This window comes from Puma concolor, chromosome E4, assembly GCF_028749965.1.
Source record: "Puma concolor isolate L17-30 chromosome E4, mPumCon1.1.hap2, whole genome shotgun sequence".
Classification (NCBI taxonomy): domain Eukaryota; kingdom Metazoa; phylum Chordata; class Mammalia; order Carnivora; family Felidae; genus Puma; species Puma concolor.
In genome coordinates this window covers 66,425,626-66,443,016 of record NC_141683.1, presented here as the reverse complement: position 1 = coordinate 66,443,016, position 17,391 = coordinate 66,425,626, and the positions used below count along the sequence as shown (strand labels likewise).

General features: G+C 41.6%; 1 protein-coding gene and 1 long non-coding RNA gene across 5 annotated transcripts in view; both read left to right on the top strand.

Moving 5' to 3' along the window:
* The window catches only part of SMYD3 (SET and MYND domain containing 3), a 697,887-nt gene that overhangs the window by 312,995 nt on the left and 367,501 nt on the right, over positions 1-17,391 (top strand). The window lies entirely within an intron of this gene.
* On the top strand, positions 682-12,944 carry LOC147572753 (uncharacterized). The gene is made up of 2 exons (XR_015246414.1): positions 682-1,049; positions 1,289-12,944. It is a non-coding gene; the product is annotated as an uncharacterized LOC147572753 (long non-coding RNA).

The following is a 17,391-nucleotide window of genomic DNA, read 5'->3' as shown; positions in this document are numbered from 1 at the left end:
ACCAGATTCTCTCTGCCTGTCATCATCTTTGAGTAGTTGTACAACTCTCTCTGTTGTAGTAATCAGAGTGAAGGAAATGATCTCATCCATGGACAGCTAATTATGATGAGAGAATGCAATAGATGATTGCCTTTTGTATACTGACCAGCTTTGCCAATTTTTGCCTCTTTTAGCATTCCTGAGGCTTATATATTTGTTTGCTCTTTGGATTCTCCTTTGAACAGGTTATTACTGGTACCCTAATCAATGAGTTTAACAAAAACATTTATGCTTTTTTTTTTTTTGAGATTTATGAATTTAACTTCCAAAAATGTATTCCTTAGCAATACAGTAGAAGAACATGATTCTGTGAATTAAGGGATCTCTTTGTTACTCATATCGCTGAGTTTGGTTTCCTCATTCAAAAGAAAAAAAAAAAAAGACCTAAATTATCTCTAGACTGTGATTCTCTGAATTTGTGATCCTATGAATTCATGTTTTAGTATTCTATAAGCCTAACGTGTATTGTCCTAAGTTTATTTTTTTTAACTTTTTATTTTAATTCCGGTTGGTTAACATGCAGTGTTAAATTAGTTTCAGGTGTACCATATAGTGACCAACTTTGTTATTATCAAGGTGAATTGGCATAAAACCAAGGAATTTAAGTATCTTACATAAAAATCGTGATAGAAATTTTTGATAGTATTTTTAGCGCACATGTGCACATAAATTAGCATTACAGATGGTATTTTATTTCGGTGTTTATTTCTCAGAAAGGACTTATAGTACTTGAATTGTTACTGATAGTTTTTGGTAGCGAGTGAAGAAAAGGTGAGCATTCCACAGTCTACTGTTTAATAAGGAGAAAACTGTGTTTGCCTGTAAAAATGGTAATCTGGCTGATAACCCTGTCATTGCTGCTGGACTGTTGTGGGTGTTACTGTAGTCAGTGGCAGTTTTCAACCATTAGTATAGTCAAAGCCATTTGTGAAACACCCTCCCTCATGGAGCATTGCATTAGGAAATGTAAAAAACAAATTTAAAAATCCTGTTCCTGGGGCGCCTGGGTGGTGCAGTCGGTTAAGCGTCTGACTTCAGCCAGGTCACGATCTCGCGGTCCGGGAGTTCGAGCCCCGCGTCAGGCTCTGGGCTGATGGCTCGGAGCCTGGAGCCTGTTTCCGATTCTGTGCCTCCCTCTCTCTCTGCCCCTCCCCCGTTCATGCTCTGTCTCTCTCTGTCCCAAAAATAAATAAAAAAAAAAAAAAAAAACGTTGAAAAAAAAAAAATCCCGTTCCTGCTGTTTGGGAAGTCGTTATTAAACTTGACAGAATATGTGTGTCTTAGCTCAGGCCGCTATAACAGAATACCACAGATTGGGTGGCTTAAACAACAGAAATGTATTTTCTCACCGTTCTGGGACTTAGAAATCCAAGCTCAAGGTTTCAGCTGATTTGATTTCTGGTGAGGACTCTTTATGGCTTGCAGACAGCTGCCTTCTTGATATGTCCTCACGTGGCCTTTCCTTCGTGGATACTCATGGTGAGAGAGAAGAAGCTCTCTGATGGCTCTTCTTAAAAGGACACTAACCCCATCAGATCAGGACCCCACCATTATGACCTCATCTAACCTTAATCATTTCCTCAGAGGCACCTTTTCTAAGTGTAGCCACACTGGGAGTTAGGGCTTCGACATAGGAAGTGTGTAGAGACACAGACATTCAGTCTGTGACAAGGTGTGATGTGTTAGAAGTGGAAATCACACATCTTTGGTACAGATTGGGGGATGACAGGAAATGCTGTTCCCAGAGGAGGCCAGGTGAGTGTTGAGGACATCCGCCATGCTGCCGAAGTGTGTGCTGACTTAGATGTCAGTTATACTGACCCCTTGTTCCTCATCTGCTCTGATTTCTCAACTGTTACCTCCATATATTTCCGGATAGGAGCGAAAAAAGGCAATGCATTTGCTTTTTGTTCATTTTGAATATGAAGGCTGAGACCTCTCTGGGTCAGGGTGTGTCTTCAGATTCTTTGAGCATGCTTTATAGTGTCTCAGAAAAGACCAGTGTTGTATATTCTTCTCACTCTTAGTTTTTCCACCCAAGTGCCTGTACTGGTTTGACACAGTGGGAATACTGACTCTTAGGGAATCACAAAACATGATATTTCATGGATCTTGGAGTAGCTTACTTGGTTTAGAATAATCTAGTATGTGCATAGATGGAGTTATTTCAAGTCCTCTGGCTTCACTTCCATGCCATATGCCTCATCATTTATTAAAGCTAGCCTTTTGACTTTGATGTATGTCATGTTAGCACCTTGTAAATCCTTCTAGTAATAAATACCTTTGTACTAGTAAGGTGTAAACACTGTTGTTTCTACTCCATTTGCTTCTCTCTCTGTCGTTTTTACAGGGCTCTTTCACCTGCTAATGTTCCAGGATATTAATTTAAAACAGCCAGCCAAATAATACAAACTTCCCCTTTGCCTATGAAGAGCTGACCTCTTTTTACCTCTCCTTTTCAAATTCAGTTTGGAAAGCTCAATTTCCATCATCTTTTGAGCTAGTACTTCACCTCCCCCGGTGCTCGCAATTTAGCAGTCTTATTATTTTCAAGACTTTATACCAAGAGCACACCCCCAACTACTGTTTTTTCTCCTGCACATACTTTACTAGCTCAGTCAGGATTTTCATTTAATTTTCTTCCTTTACTTTATAGGAAAAGGAATTTGCCTTTTCCCTAATTCCTTCACCTTGCTTTTTCCTGACTTTGTCAATATTTGAAGGATTTAGCTTGGACATCTCTGGGTTTTAGGCCTTCTTGTGTTTAGCCATGGTGAGAGCTATCAAGTTAGATGATGTTCGGGAGACCGTGTTTGATGTTTTCTCCTCAGTTTCGGGTGTTCCGGAAGTTGACAAGTTAGCCTATCTGTAAAGTACTATTGCCTTGATTACTGCCTCTTTTTTTCATGGAAATTTCCTTAATTGTCCTGGACTTATATAAACTTTCTAATAACTTTTGTTGATGGCTTTTCTCTTGTACTAAGGAATTTATCTACTTGCTCTTGGTTCTAGACTCTCTCCAAAAAGCAACATGGACAATTTCAAGGGGTCTTAAGAGCCAAAAGTATCATGAAAAGATTGATAAAGTTAAACAGGCTAAGATTATTTAACTTGCTAAAGAGTAAGGCTGTGGAGACATTGAGCAATGGGCTCTTAACACAAGCTCCTGTATTCTCTGTGCTAATTGTGGCTCCCTGCATCATGGTGCTCATGCGGGGGGTGCCTTTCCTGCCTTGTAGTGTTGCTTGTGCTTGGGTGTTGCATCCAAGAATCAAGAGCTGTTTCTTACTTTAGGAAGGATTTGGATTTGACCCATGGACTCTATGATGCTGAACTCTGAAGGGAGTAACTGGGAGAGGGTCACTGTGGGATCAGCATCTTGAATCTTCCTTCCTGGGTGAGATGGATTAAGGGTGAAGACAGTTGAACTTTGGAGGTGTCTTCCAAAGGATTTGAATCTGATTGATGCGGTCAGTTTCGCCTTGTTTGTCTGCTTATGACTGGAAGCCCTTCATAATGGTGGGAGAACAATGAGATGCATTTACCAGTTCCTGAAGCCCCTTTCTTGAGTAAGAGTGGTGAAGAGTCCCAGATAGAAGACGGTGTGATTGCAGCACACAAGAGCTTTCTACCGGGAGTCCCACTGCCACAAGGAGCCAGCTTTGCAAATAATGGGCTGTCCCTGAGCCTGTGGTTTCTGTCCCTGCAGGCCTCACCTTTCGGTTTACAATGCAGGAGCTTGATTAGAAGAGTTCTAAGGTCCTGAGCTGTAATTGTGCAGGAGGGAGAGGCTGCAATGGGGGAGGTGGAAGTGATAGAAGAGTCGGAGGCGGGTGGAGGCAGGCCCTGGTGGTGGGAGAAAGGGGGAAGGAAGGAGGTGAAAGGGAGCGGTAGGGAGGAGCTGAGGAGGACAGTTAGTGGAGCCCCAGTCATGGAGGTGTCCTCTCTTTTTATTTGGATTAACTCTTTTTAGTTGGATTAGGTGAGACCATTTGTTCAGGTTTGTCTTTGTTTCCTTCATTTGTAGGTTCAAACTGTACTTTCTGTGAAGATTTTAAGAGTTATTTTTGTTACTCACGATGGCCCTGCAGTATAAGCAAAGATAATTCTCTCTGTAAAATGTAGAAGTGAAGGTATGAGGTGATTAAGCTATTATACAGGAAATCAATGTGCTGGTGTTAGAATCCAGTTTTTCAAGTCTCTCCATTTGACTTTTCTGCTTCCGTGTGTGTGTGGGTATATGGAGGACACCTCGTGTGGACCGCCGGTGCTTGGCACACAGCTAGCACAGTAGTACTGTGTTGTCTCACAGGTAGGTGTCCATCCCCGCTTACTGCGGAGGGGATTCCAAACCAGACCAACCAGGTGGTCTATGAAACACGTGTTTCGTAAGTCAGTAACTTGAATTCCGTCTCTTACAAATAGACCCACGCAAATGAAGAAAACATCCATACCCATGGGGAGCAGAAATTCTGAGATTTCCTGTGGGTTTGTGTGTAGAGGGGATCTTTGGTTGCCAAAGTGCCATTCATGAAGTGACATACTTCATACTGCCCTTGAATTTCCTGCGTCCTTTATGTGGCAAATAGGACGTCAGATGCACTGCTGTCGCTGAGCGGTCTCAGCTTTGGGGGCTCGAGAGGATGTGAGTTGCTCATTAATTTTGTAAACAGACAGGTTTCTTACATTGCAGCTACATGTAATTTCGAGGACACGTGTCTCTGCTCTCCCCTAAAGTGGAGAGTAGGGTCTCTGTTTTTATTTTTGTAGCTTAAGTGATTACTTTATCTCTAGGGGAAAAAAATAGAACCCATATGATGTACACATTCTAGTAGAATATGTTTCTTGCATGATGTTTGGTTGTTTTTATCACATCTCTTTATGGCTCCTTATATCACATGCTCTGTTGGTCAGTTTGGGGGGTTGTTTGCAAAGGGAGGCATCTCTTGCTGGAAACTTGTATAGTGATTGCTACCCATTCTGTCCTTCTGGGTTCCAGAATCAGGTGGCAAGCATCTGCATCATGATTTTGAGAGGAAGGTGTTAGATAATTAATGTTCTTAAATAAATACACAGGATTTTTTGTTTATTAAAACTTCCTTACTTGGGGATGTTCAAATTAAAAAAAAAGTCTGTTTATTGAAGAGGCCCTAATGAGACAGGTAGGGTTTTTTTTTGTTTTGTTTTCTTTTGTTTTTGAGACAGATACTTCTAGAGTACGTTATATCTTTATTTACCCCAAGCCCCCCAAAATACTGTGATAATGGAAAGTTTTGGATTTATGACACAGAATATTCCCCTTAAGGAAATCTCAGAGTTAAAAATAAAATTCACATTTTCTATTTTTTTAATGATATTGGGGACTATTCTCATTACTATGAAAAACTGGCAAACAAAAAGCAAAGAATCAAGCGTTTAGCTTGCTTTCCTTTACATATTATATCTCAGATTAACCAACTAGTTGAAGAGAGAGTGTCTTTTTAGAGAAGTAGCGTAGCAAACAGATGAGGAAGGATTCAGAAAAGTCAGAATCCATTATTTTGCAACCCCAGTGAATTAGTGGGTCCAGGCGGTGAGCACTGATGGCCGTAGAGAGCTAGCCCGAGACCACACGTCTCCTGGTGAAGTACACAGGCTGTGAAATATTCTTCCTAAATTTCAAAGTGTTCAAAGTGTAGTCTGGTCTGGCCTCTGAGTACCAATTAACAGGAAGTCCAGAGGAGAGGGGAGCAGAGGGAGTTAAACATCATAGAGATACAACGTTTTAAAAATCTAGACTGGGCAACTCTATAGGGCTAATGACTTTTTTCAATAATAATAACAAAAAATGCAGGGCACCTGGGTGGCTCAGTCATTTGAGCATCCAACTCTTGAGTTTGGCTCAGATCATGATCTCAGGGTCATGGGATTGAGCCCTGTGTCAGGCTCTGCCCTGAGTGTGGAGCCTGCTTGAGATTCTCCCTCTCTCTCTGTCTCTGTTTCTCTCCCTCAGTCTCTCTCTCTCTCTCTCCCCTCCCCACTCGTCCATCTCCCTCTCGTCTTTCTCCTCCTCCTCCTCTCTCTCTCCCTCCCTTCCTCCCTCTCTCCCTCTCTCTTCCACTTGCATTTCCTTTCTCACTAAAATAATATAATAATAATAGTAACAAAAAATGCAACTGAAGTAAAAAACAGATGGAGGACAAAATCTGTATGTTAAAATGATTAGGAGATATATCAACTAATCTTAAGGTCTGGACCTCTTCTGGATACCAATTTATACAAACTGTAAAATATTATAATACATTTGGGGAAAAGGTATAGTACCTGAATATTTAGTGATTTTTAGGAATTCTTATTGATATATTTAAGGAATTATTACATTGAGATTTTAAAAAATGAGTCCTCTAAGGGCTTCTGGGTGGCTCAGTCAGTTGAGCGTCGGACTTCGGCTCAGGTCATGATCTCACGGTTCGTGAGTTTGAGTCCTGCGTCGGGCTCTGTGCTGACAGCTCAGAGCCTGGAGCCTGCTTCGGATTCTGTGTCTCCCTCTCTCTCTGTTCCTCCCCTGCTCATTCTCTCTTTCTCTCTTTCTCTCTCTCTCTCTCTTTCTCAAAAATAAATATTTTAAAAAAGTGAGTCCTGTAAATATTGACAGGTGAAATATGATACCTGGGATTTCCTTTAAAATACTATAGGAAGACTGATATTACAGGCTGGAAATGAAGGAAGATTGGCCATCATTATTGAATCTGTAAGATGGTTATATGTTGTATTCTCACTATTTATGTATATGATTGAAATAATCTGTCATAGAATGTTTTTTAAAAAGGATTTGAGGGAGAGAGAGGGAGTAAAGCTTTGGGTACAATGAAAAGGAAATTAGGAGAGGAGGAAATAGTGTTTAGCATGGTATCTCTCTGTATTGAATACTTATTGGCTATAATTTTTTCCAAGCCATGCATGCACCCATTCATTTACTTATCCAATCATTCATTTGCTTGTTTCAGTAAATACTTATGTGCATGTATGATGTGGCAAGCACCAGAATACTTCCATAAATGAAGTAATATGAATAGAACCCGTCACACCCCAGTCGTGTTTTTGGCCAGTACTCCTACAGTGTCTTTGAACTGTGTGTGAATATCTCCCAGAGAAGAGGGTTTAAAGCGGCACTGTGTCATATCGTTCCTGGATTCATTCAAGGTTTGTCTTTCAGATTCTTCTCAGTTTAGCTATGAACTGTCTGCTGGGGCTTTGCCTTCTTCTTGAATCCATCAACTCTAAAGGTGGTGGGTGCCACCTACTTGATTCTAGAAGGACCATCTGTGATTCCTGGCATGGTTCATCCAGGTGGTGGCCAGTTGAACAGCCAGCCCCAGATTTATAGTTGAGATGCTCTGGGAAAGCTCTCTTTCCTTTCCATTTCACCTTTGGAACTGTTGTTACATTCTGGAAGATTTTCCAATTACTGCATCTAATTAAAAGGAAGAATAAATTACTGAAGCAAGTTAAATTATCTTGTGTATCACAACAGTAATTAACATTCAAATAGGAAGCTGCTGCCATTTTTATAAACATCGCTAAATGGAGGCAGCACCCCTTCTGAAAGCAGAAAGCCAGACGGGGGGCTCTGTCCCCAAGACTGGTATAAGGATGGTCCGGCAGAGTTGCTGGGTTGAGTGTTTAGAAAATCTGCCTGGATGAGATTGACATCATTGTAGACATCAGTTTTTGAGTTGCACCATTTTTATCTCAATCCTTAGAAATAGTGGCTTCACTGTGCACTTATCATCATCCACTGTCCCTCTGTGGCCACACATGTTTCTCATATCTCATTTTCTCCGTATTTCAAGTAGGACTCACACCAATCTGGTCAGGAGACATTTTGTGCCCTAGGCTTTTCTTGGAAAGAGGCTCGCAGCCTTTACAGATTCTACTTTTCAACAATTTCATGCTCATTCTTTGCCCATTCAGTGCTCTTCTGCCACAAAGATGTTTCTTCTCCTCTGTGATCTCCTGATTTTGTGTTGTCTTTTTGAGCTGTCCCTTAGAGTGAGCACACTTTTCTTGCTGAGTATAACTTCTAGCCTGGCATTGTCATGTATAGTATTTAGTAATTTTTTTTTGTTCTGTCTCTCTTTTTTCCTTTTTTATTAAATTTTGGTTAATGCACACTATAATACTGGTTTCAGGAGTAGAATTCAGTGATTCATCACTTACATATAAACACCCAATTTTTAATGGCAGTACCAAAGTGATTAACTCAAAGTGATAAACTCAGAAGGAGAAATGCCTTTCAAATTATAGAGTAATGGTACCCAGAACTAGTAATAAATGATATTTAGCTACTTTTACCTCATTTGTTGAGTAGTGTGTGGGCAATTAAAACTCAGAGAGGTTTGGGAAGATCATATTCATCTGCCCTTGGTGGTTGGGGTTATGAATTTTTTAAAACTTATTCAGTAATAAATTAAGTCTAGAATTTAGACAATTGCCATGGCAACTGTGGGTCCATTCTGCCCTTGATAATGATGGATTGTTTTGATTTTCTTTTTTTTTTTTTAATTTACAAACTCTCAAATGATGTGAGGATTGTAAGCGATAGGATCTTATTTAAGAAAGCAGTGAAGTTATAAATTTTGCTCTTAACCCAGAGATGGCCCTTAATATACAACACCACAGCACATCAGCAGAGTGTGTGAAGGTTTAAATCACTTTCTTCTTAATGTCATAAATAGGTGGCTCTGCTGTTATGAAAATATTTGACCATGTCATGGAGATAAGCATAGATCTTCGTAACATCAGGTCAAATATGAATCACAGTGGACTGTAATATTCAGATCACAAGCTTAAAAATTTTTAAATTTCTCTTTCTTTTACTTTATATAGAAATATATTTTACTTTAAATAGAAATATACTTCACCAATTTGGTGAAAGTGTGTAGTTTGGGGATTCGTGCATTTTGTTTGTCTGTTATTCATGTGTTCTTTTAACTCGAGTGGCTAACCTCACCGCCTCAGGGGAAGAGCCGGCCTTTACCAGTATCATGGACAAAAGGCAAATATAAGTGTTATTCTCATTGCTTTAAAAATGTTTTTTTGTTGTTGTTGTTGTTGCTGATGGTTAGATCATATATGTCATTTTTTAAAATGTTTATTTGTTTTTGAGACAGAGTGCAAGTAGGGGAGGGGCAGAGAGAGGGAGACACAGAATCCGAAGCAGGCTCCAGGCTCTGAGCTGTCAGCACAGTGCCCGATGCGGGGCTCAAACCCACAAACCTCAAGATCATGACCTGAGCTTAAGACGGGTGCTTAACTGACTGAGCCACCAAAGTACCCTGTCATTTTTATTTTAAAGAACAAAATATTGCTTCCTCATTATAGTGTCAGTTCAATTTTAAGTGATGTGTTGTTTTTGCTGTTATTTTCATGTTTTTTCTCTCTGCCAAGGGCTCTGAGGGGACAAATACAGCCCTGAATTTTGGTTCCCTTTTCGGATCTGGAGCATGGCAGCGAGTAGGAATGGTCTTTTATACACTGGTACTCATCAGTGTAGTCGATGGACACTGGTTGTTTACTGATCTTCAATTTTGCAACTCCACACTTTGTTTCTGAGACTAAGTGTCATGTAAAAAGTAAGAATTATCTTGTGGTTCCCAGTAAGGGGGCTTGTGTTGTGGCCTAGAGGAGACAATGAAATATAAAAGAATGGAATAAAAAATGATCTCCTTAGTGATTTTGTGTAACTTTAGCTTGGACTGGAAGACTTGTTTCCCATTCTCTTGTTGCTTTTGAATAAATTCCCACATATCTTGTTGTTCTGAAAGGTCTGTGGAAGATGTAGTAACTCGGGTCAATACAAGTTGCTTTTCATGGAGAATGTATTTAAAGTAAGGAACTCCTTTGAATAAATTACATATTTTGAAAAAGGCTTTTGTTCTTGTTTCATACAGTATAATACATTTGGAATCATGGCTAATTTTACATGTTTCATTTACAGTGTATTTAAAAGCCCTCCTCAATGAATAGTTGGTAATTAGGTGATTGACAGATTCTCCCACTTGACAATCTCACACACCAGTAAATTGCCCTCTCTTTCCAGGAGTATCTCCCATAAATGTTTGAAACTTTCCCTAGCGAATGTTGTTGAGCAGAATTGTAAGGGACTGAAGGATACTTTATTTCCGCAAGTTGAATGAATGCTCGTGCTGGAATGCCCCGGTCTTTTTTCATAAGTGAAGTACTTCCAGATTTTGATGGAAAGTGTGGTTCAACTTAAGTAGTTGAATATGAATTTTAACCCTTGGGTAGGGAGGGATTTTTTTTTTTTTTAATTTAGGTTAGTTAACATACAGTGTAATAATGTTTTCAGGAGCAGAACCCAGTGATTCACCACTTTCATACAGCACCCAGTGCTCATCCCAGCAAGTGCCCTCCACAGTGCACATCACCCATTTAGCACCCCCCCCCCCACCCAATACCCCTCCAGAAATCCTCAGTTTGTTCTCTGTATTTAAGAGTCTCTTATGATATGCCTCCTTCTCTGTTTTTATCTTATTTTTCCTTCCCTTCTCCTATGTTCATCTGTTGTGTTTCTTAAATGCCACATATGAGTGAAATCATATGATATTTGTCTTTCTCTCCCTGACTTATTTTGTTTAGTGTAATCCATTCTATTTCCATCCACGTTGTTGTAAATAGCAAGATTTCATTCTTTTTGATCGCCAAGTAATATTCCATAGTATGTATATGTGTGTGTGTATATGTGTTTGTATACACACCCCATATCTTCTTTATCCAGTCATCAGTCAGTGGACCTTTGGGCTCTTTCCATAATTCATCTATTGTTGATAGCACTGCTATAAACATTGGGGTGCATGTGCCCTTTCAAATCAGCGTTTTTGTATCTGTTGGATAGATACCTAGTAGTGCAATGGCTGGGTCAGAGGATAGCTCTATTTTTAATTTTTTGAGGAACCTCCACACTGTTTTCCAGAGTGGCTGCACCAGTTTGCTTTCCTACCAAAAGTGCAAAAGTGTTTCCCTTGCTCTGCATCCTCACCAACATCTGTTGTTTCCTGAGTTATTAATTTTAGCCATTCTGACCGGAGTGAGGTGGTATCTCATTGTGGTTTTGATTTGTATTTCCCTGATGATGAGGGATGTTGAGTATCTTTTTAAGTGTCTGTTAGCCATCTGGATGTCTTCTTTGGAAAAGTCTCTCTATTCATGTGTTTTGTCCATTTCTTCACTGGATTATTTGTTTTTTGGGTGTTGAGTTTGACAAGTTCTTTATATATTTGGGATACTAAGTCTTTATCAGACATGTCTTTTGGAAATATTTTCAAGGAGGGAGTTTTAAAGGTTAGGGTATCTCTGTAGTATAAAAGTTATTGCAGAAAAAAATAACCTTTGTTTGTTTGTTTGTTTAATATGTGGGCAATTGTTATGCTAAATCTCAAAGACCAAAGCAGGTATTTTACTTGACTTGTAAACTCAGGGATACTTTTTGTTTTGTTTTGTTTTTTCTATTAGGAGAACACTAAGTTTATCATCAGAATTTATGTAAAAATAATCTTGCAACCTATCTTTAGTTTTTGGTGCAATGAAGGGATAGTTCCCCTGTCACAAAATACCATGAGATAGTGTTGGTACACAAATAGGATTTTATAAATAAAATTTATGTTTATATCTGTATCGCCAATAATCTTCATGGGGCGTAGTAAAGCTACTCCTTGAAACCATACTTCTGTTTTTTCACTCTAATCTCCTTTTTAAATTGAATTATAATTTACAGACAATAAAATGTGTATATTTAGATACAATTTGATGATATTTGAATATTGATATTCATGTAACCCCATACTCCCATCAGTCCATAAGCTATTTCTATACTTTCTGAGAAAGTATTATGATATTTTAATTTATAATATTATAGTATCCCAAATTTTAAGAGTAGCAGAAAACCATGGCTTAGTGATCAGAGAAAATCTCATTAAGCACCTATGCTTACCAGATACATGTATGATGGAGAAAGACAGATGTGGTACAATGAACAACTTCATAATCGCTGACTCTTTTCTGTGCCAGGTGCTCCATTAGCTGCTAGAATAGAGTGTTTACAAGTGATGGCACTCACTCCATCCAAACACAGAAGTAGCAGTCCGCGGGCAGGTAGCAGCCTGGCAAGCACCAGCAGCAGCTAACATTATGCTGAGTACGTAACGTGGACGGGGTGCCGTGGGTGACGTGGTTCCTAGACTCCAGCACCCTGCCGGATCCAAGAGTCAACAGAGCAGAGGGGACAGAACACGAAGGCTCTGTGCTGATTGAGCAGACACTTGGTAAATAAAGGGCTTACGTTCTGGGTGAGCAGAAGGATAATAGGCCTTCTCACCCAGCGAATCGCGAGCAGGGAGTCGCCGGACTCCCCGCGTGTTCAGGCAGCGCTGTGTTGTTTTTCTCGTGATTAGGGCAAGTCCCGGCACGCGTGCAGGGACACACGAGCCAGGTGAGAGCCACGCTTGTGAAAAACCCTGTACAATCTGTGCCTTTTCTCTTCATGAATACAAAGGGACCATGCCAGCGTGTGGCCTGGAAGGGACTTCCAGGTTGGAGTGGGCTCCTTTCTCGGATGGCCAGAGCTTTAGACAGATGCACATTCATCCCTACAGCACCCTGAGGACTGAAGGAAAAGTACATAGGACTTTCTTTACAGAAGTGAAAGGAGGGGTGCCTGGGTGGCTCAGTGGGTTAATCAGGTCATGATCTCACAGTTAGTGAGTTCGAGCCCCGCATCGGGCTCTGTGCTGACAACTTAGAGCCTGGAGCCTGCTTCGGATTCTGGGTTTCCCTCTCTCTGCCCCTCCCCCATTTGTGCTCTGTCTCTCTCTCTCTCTCAAAAATAAATAAATGTAAAATTAAAATGGGGCGCCTGGGTGGCGCAGTCGGTTAAGTGTCCGACTTCAGCCAGGTCACGATCTCTCGGTCCGGGAGTTCGAGCCCCGTGTCAGGCTCTGGGCTGATGGCTCAGAGCCTGGAGCCTGTTTCCGATTCTGTGTCTCCCTCTCTCTCTGCCCCTCCCCCGTTCATGCTCTGTCTCTCTCTGTCCCAAAAATAAATAAACGTTGAAAAAAAAATTTTTTTTTAAAAATAAATAAATAAAATTAAATTAAATTAAAAAAAAAATTAAAGAAGGGAAAGGAAAGCTTGGGACACAGCGAGGTGAAGCAGTTCGCCTGGAGCCCCGTGACTGGGGTGAGGGTGTTGGAGGGTGGCCCTCATGGCCGGGATTCCTCAGCGGTTAAGTTCAGACGTGCACGCCAGCATGCATTTGCTCTCGTGCGGCCCTCTTAGGTTACTGAGCTTGATGCTGATTTGGCAGTGTCCCCATTGACAGGGTTTCCCACAGGCGGAAGCATTTACTTAAAAATGTGTGAGACCCTGTGCTCCCGGGGAATTTCTTCACTGCCTAGTTGGACAAATTTTATAAATTCCTGTGTGAGGCACGTTTAGTAATCAGAGCTGTTCTACCTGCGCCCGTCCCGGACCACCACTTGTACCAGTTGTCCACTAACCTAACCCAAAATATCGGTTATCGGTCTCTGGGGGCCTCTTCGCTTGCACTGGAAGTTGCCTGAGAATTTTCCTGGTCGGAGAGTCTTCAGACTTTTAATTCCCTCCTGCTCCCCAGCCCTGCTCCCCACCCCAGCCCGGCTACCCACCTCACCTGTGCTTCCCACCCATGCTCCCCACTCCAGCTGTGCCCCCCACCCCAGCCTGGCTCCCCACCCCACCCATGCTTCCCACCCCAGCCCTGCTCCCCACCTTACCTGTGCTCCCCACTCCAGCTGTGCTCCTTCCCTCAGGCCTGCATACCCCCCAGCCTCCCGCCCCCCCCCCCTTGTGCCACCCACCCTAGCCCTGCCTTCAGCAGTATCTTTCTTCCTTCTGTGCCTCAATACTCAGTGGGAGTCTCCTTTTGCTTTCTAGATCCCATCATTTTTTTTATTCTTTTAGGGACCTCACTTAACACCAGTTATCTATTCTCCATTATTTTCTCTTTTCAGCCTTTACATGTGGTTAAGTCTGTTTTATTTTAGAAAGGGAAGAAGAGAGAAATGGAGGAAGAGGAGGAAAAAATAAGAACTCCTCTGCCTGACCTCTTTCTCCATTTATCTTTGAATCTTGTCTTTTTGCACAGTTAGGACTATGAAACTGTCCAGGCCTTTAGTCTTCACTTCCTTGTTGTTGGCTCGTCTGCCTGTGGTCTGGTGTTCAGGTGCATAAGTCACTCAGAACTGTGCTGGTCTTCAGAGCTGCAAAACCCAGCGAGTGCTGACTCCTCTTTGAATTTGACTTTGTAACTGTACTGTGGATGACTCCCTTCTCGTAACACTTTGCTTAAAGTGCTTAACACTGGCTTGAGTGACACCATACTCTCCCACATTTCTTCCTACAGCACCACCTTCCGTATTTGTGGGCTCCTTTCCCCTCTTTCTTTGTCCTGGGTCTCCTCATTAATTCCTGTAGGTCCATTTACCATCTGTGTGTGACTGATTCCCAGATTCTGCTGATGTGTTACTTACCATGGTATACTCCCAGCAGCAAGCACAGAGCCTGGTGCGCATGATGCTTTCAGTCTGTTGTGAGTGAATGAATGACTGGTGGGTAGATGTTTCTCTAATCATTCCCAAAGATTCTATTGTTACTACTCGCCACTGTTTACAAGAATATAAACTTCACGTGAGCAGAGACATTGTCAGTCTTGTTTCTGCCAGGACCTTGCACCTGCACACGGCGGGTACTTACTTAATATGAGCAGTTGGGTCCCCCGCTCATTTGTTAAGATTCTGACTCTAGGAACAGCCCTTCTATGGGCCTGACCTCCTCCGTTACTAACTTTTCCCCATCCATGTGCACTCCCCGCAGACATCCTTGGGAATCAGGGTTGTCGAATTCTTTTTTTTTTTTATTGAAAAAAAAATTTTTTTAATGGTTATTTATTTTTGAGAGAGGGAGAGACAGAGTGTGAGCGGGGGATGGGGAGAGAGAGTGGGAGACACAGAATCCAAAGCAGGCTCCAGGCTCCAAGCCATCAGCACAGAGCCCGATGCGGGGCTCATACTCACAAGCCATGCAATCATGACCTGAGCCCGTTGGATGCGTAATCAACTGAGCCACCGAGGGGCCCCAGGGCTGTGGGACTCTTATTTCATGCCAGTCCCAGCAGTGCTGCTCCTGCATGTGCTAAGTAGAAAGTTAGAATCTTTTGTAAGAAATCTTCTCCCCCACCTCCTGCCCTGTTTTTGGCACAGAAAGAGGAAAGGATGAAGTGTAAAGGGTTCAGCTCACTGGGGCTGGACCGGATAGCACTTGTAAATGTCAGATTTCCAGGGCATTCCATCACCTTCTGAGAGCAGCCTTGCTTTTACAACCTCCTCCTTCAAGCCCTTTTCAAAGGGACCTGTTGGGAGAAATCAGCTCAACACTTCATACACATTTAAACTTTGTGGTATGACTGTGCTGGGGCAGGAGGAGGGAGGAGACCCAGCCAAGAAGTTGGACTAGGGGGTCTGCTTCTTTATTCCTCTGACGGATTGGTTTCCACCTTGGAGATTCTGATTTTCCTAGGACCTGTCAGTCCTCCTGTGTCCTGAGGTCCTTCTGTGTGGCTGAATAGGACTTCCTTCAGCCCTTCCCAGCACTGAACAGGGCGTTGGGGCATCATGGGTCCGTCCCATGGTGTCTTGGAAGTGTTTTCTGTCCATCCCCTCACTTGTGATTGTTGTGTTTTTGTTTTTGTTTTAGTTGCATTTACTCCTTTTATAAAGTGACAGCAGCTAAATTTACTTTAAAGTTTTTTTTTATTTTGAGAGAGAGAGGGGGAGGGAGAACGGTGGAGGGGTAGGGAGGGAGAGAGAGAGAGAGAGAGAGAGAGAGAGAATATCCCAAGTAGGCTCTGAATCCCTCTGAAGAGAATCTCTGCACTGTCAACACAGAGCCTGACATGGGGCTCGATCTCACAAATCGTGAGATCATGACCTGAGCTGAAATCGAGAGTCGGATGCTCAACCCAGCTTAACCAACTGAGCCACCCAGGAGCCCTGCAGCTAAATTTATTTATTAAGATGCTTACATGTTCCCTTTTAAAGAGCATTTAAATTAGTAAGCATTGAACAGAGAAAGATAATTTGAATTTGTAGTTTTACTAAGAGCACTCTAATTAAACAGACTGAAAAAAAAAATAAGCCAGCCTCTTTTGCCTCTTGCAATATTTGATCTTTTTCCCAGTCTAGTGGGCTGAGACCTGATTGCCTTTATTTTCAAGTTCATAGGGATACAGGGAAACAAAGATTAGAATGGCCTTGTAGTGAGTATGTATCAGCCTATAAAAATACAAGTATAAATTGGTTAAAGAGCAATGGAACTTCTTTCTAGTTCATGAAAGCTCAGCAGCATTATAAAGATATGAACATATTGTCATATTTCAGTGAGCTGCAGCCTTACCACTTGATATGCTTAATTATTTTCAAGGTCGTTTCTTTTTATAAAATTCTGGGCAGGCTGGGAAATGTCAAACAGCCTGCAACCATAGAACGAACTCTGTTTTCATTGTCCTTTTTTAGTCGCTTACAGTTGTGGTTTTGAGTTTTTGTTACAACTAGTCATTGAGTATAAAAGTCACAATAATTTGTGATATGAAGAACATGGCATCCATTATTTCTCTAACCATTAATGTTCTTTTCAAATGAAAGAATGGCAAAAAAATAATCGATGTGTGCTGGAAGTATAAATATTTCAAGGATCAGGTTAACAATACGGATGAAGGTGATTAACTGTGCAGTAGGCACCTACAATAAAATAAATGTAATTGAGGCACACAGCCGAAGAGATTATGTACTTTAGCCACTAAGCCACTTAAGATACATATGAAGTAAGCTGCTTGCACCCTACCAAGGAAAATAAGTTTTCCTCTCACAACACGCATACCTAGTAACAGAACGTCTTCAATAACAGTGACAATTGTAGCACTGAAGTAGTAAGGCTAAGTTGCTTATTATGCAGGTATATGGTGTAGTTCATGGCTTTTTCTGGGAACCCTAACACACCAGGAATCTCTGCACCCCCGGAATAACCCTCGTACTTGATTGTGTGTGAGAGCTTGAGGTGATCCTGAGCTAGGCGTCGTAAGTAAGAAATCTGATCTCGAGATTGAGATTTTTGCTGCCACCAGCCGTTAGGAAGTGCTTAGTTACTTTGTAATGATGACTGAAAACAAAGGGCTCCTCATGTAAACGTGGATTCAAAGATAATATGAAGATCGCAGACCCTTATAAACGGGAGATGCGGATTTAAAATAACTCCGTGGCA